This window comes from Lipotes vexillifer, unplaced genomic scaffold (assembly GCF_000442215.2).
Source record: "Lipotes vexillifer unplaced genomic scaffold, Lipotes_vexillifer_v1.1 scaffold215, whole genome shotgun sequence".
NCBI classification, from domain to species: Eukaryota; Metazoa; Chordata; class Mammalia; order Artiodactyla; family Lipotidae; genus Lipotes; species Lipotes vexillifer.
This window is the reverse complement of record NW_006776544.1, coordinates 1,590,530-1,593,292: the sequence shown is the minus strand read 5'-3', so window position 1 is coordinate 1,593,292 and position 2,763 is coordinate 1,590,530.

Below are 2,763 nucleotides of genomic sequence, written 5' to 3'. Positions count from 1 at the left end.
CAGCCTGGCAAGGAAGCCTGCCTCTGGGTTTTGCATTGTCTGCTCTGCAGCCGGGGACTGCTGTTACCTGTGGCTTCTGTGGTGGGAGAGGAAGGGGAGGAGTTGCGGTGGCGGCGGGGATGTGAGGCTCCCAGAAGCTCAGTTGGGGAGCACATGTGTTTGAGAACGTGCAAGTGAGCATGCGTGCGCGTACGTGGATTCGCATGAATGCCACGCCCAGCCAACCACCTCCTGTGCTAATGGACGGGTAGCCTTGTGGACCGGATGAGGGGAGCCCCATGCTGGAGGACTTGGCAAAGGTGGTCACGGAAAGTTGGGGCCAGCAGAAGTGGAGCAGAGTCGGGGGAGGAGAGAAGCAAGTCTCTGGGGCAGAGTGCTGGGCGAAGGCACCAGGCCGAGGAGTCCCCCAGAAGGGAACCACCAGGCCTAGCTTGCCGAGCGTTAGGGTGACCGGTGACAGTTATCACCACTGATACTTGCACCCAAAGGCCACAGCTCTGAGCCATCCTCACTGAGAGTCTGTAACACCCAACAGCGGGCCTCTGTTTGCTGAGTCATTTGTTCCCCCACAGGCTCGCCCCACAAAGACAGCTGCTCATAATAAAATTAGTGGCCATCGTCGCCACCACCATCATCATCATCATCAGAGGTACCATCCACTGAGTGTTTACTATGTTCCAGGCACTGTGCTTTACATGCACTCTTTTACACTTTTTTATTTTTATTGTGGTAAGAACATTAAACATGAGATCTACCCTCTGAAATTTTTAAGCATACCATACGTTATCGCATTTTCCCATTTCATCCCCACAACCTCTGAGAGAGTACTTTTATTGTTCCCATTTTACAAGTGAGAGAACAGAGCGAGGCTCATAGAGATTAACCAAGTCGCTCAAGGTCACTCGTCAAGGATATGAAAAAAGCAGGAGTCAAACCAGGAAAATTACTCCAGGACCCATTCTCTCAAAAAAGGGCAAGGGATCTGGCTTTCACTGTTTTACAGATGAGAAAACAGACTCAACCAGGATCACATGGCTGGTGAGTAGGACTTAGCTCATGTTCTCCACACGATCCTGCTTCCCCAGAGCCTTCCCGCCCAGGCCTTTACCTCTGACCCCTGACACTTGATCCTGGGGTTCCGGGGCAGCAGGAGGGCCTGGGTGCCTGGCCAAGACCCACTCGCAGGCCTTTCAGCCCAGGGCAGCTCACATGCCCCCCTTTCCTCCCTTTAGTGCAAGACCCAGGGCTGCACCTCATCTCCTCCCCACAGTTTAACTGCCTCTTCTAATCCACCATTTTTGGATTCAGAAGCCTGGCTGCAGAGGGGGCCACAGCCACCCGAGCGCCTCCCCTCCAGGGCCTCAGATGCCCGGCACACGGAGCATCCTGCTTCAAGGGCTTCCCTCCAGATCAGGCAGGGAAACGTTCAGGGCACACACAGCAGGGCTCCTAACACGTACAGGGCACTTGAGACATCATTAGGAACCGAAGATAAATAAATGTCCCCTTGGGCTCCGGTCCTTGGTTTCTATGCTGGAGAATAGAGCTTACCAAACCCCTCCTCGCCTGCTGATTGCCACTGTGGAGCAGGCCATGTGGAAAACTCCCTTTTCCTAGGCGTTAGGATTCTAGGGTCCTTGTACCAGCTGTGTGGCCTTGCTCAAGTCACTGCACCTCTCTGGTGTTCAGTTATCCCTTCTGTAAACTACCTGGACCGCCTTCCTCATGAGGTGAGAAGCCCGTAAGATCCAGATGTGACAGCTCTCTGTAAGCCAGGAAGCCGCACAGACAAGAGATGAAAATGCTATTATCTGCCCACCTTTGGAGGGAGGTAAGGAAAACGTTTGGGACCAAAATTTTACATACAAATTGTCAAAACCAGACAGGCTTTTAAGCAAGTATCTAATCTGTTTTCCCAGCTATGCTTCCCAGAGCTCAAGGCTCCTCAGAAATGCCACAAGGCAAAGCAGAGCCCCAGTACACCTGAAAATGATGCAATGTTGTCAATCAACTATACTTCAATTAAAAAAAAATAAGCAGCTGGATGGGCTTCCCATAAAGTTGTACTGGAAGCAATTGCAGGGCCACCTCCTGGGTGACTGACCTGTGCAGTCGCGCAAGGCCTTGTGCTTAGAAGGGCCCCACTCTTGATGTGATGCTCTGCTGTCACCATCTTGAAATCTTTACGAATTTTTTTAACAAGGGCTCCCGCACTTTCATTTTGCACCGGGCCCTACAAATGCCATAGGCCGTCCTGACTAGGAGCTCCAGGACCAAATAAACAAACAAAAACCAGGTTTGGTCCCTTCAGTGTCCAGACGGGGAAACTGCAACAGCAGCCCAGAGAAAGGAAGGGATTTGCCCAAGGTGACACTGCCCTTTGCCCAGGAGCTGGGATGAAGTCCCCAGCATTCCTGACTCAGCTCTGTGCTGCTCCCCTGTGCCTCTCAGTGTGTACCTCTGTCACTCCCTTACTGGCGCTGATGAGCAAAGTGAGGCCCATGGAGACCTGTTTGATGTCACACAGCTGTGACAGCAGTGGTGATGATGGGATTGAGCTACACTTTTGACCCTTTAAATCCTTTTTGGAATAGGAAAGAGCGTGGGTAAGATGACACATACATACATACCTGCATATGTACACAAAGAATCTAAATGGTTCACTTTCAAAATGATAACTGTCGGGCTTCCCTGGTGGCGCAGTGGTTGAGAGTCCGCCTGCCGATGCAGGGGACACGGGTTCGTGCCCCGGTCCGGGAGGAT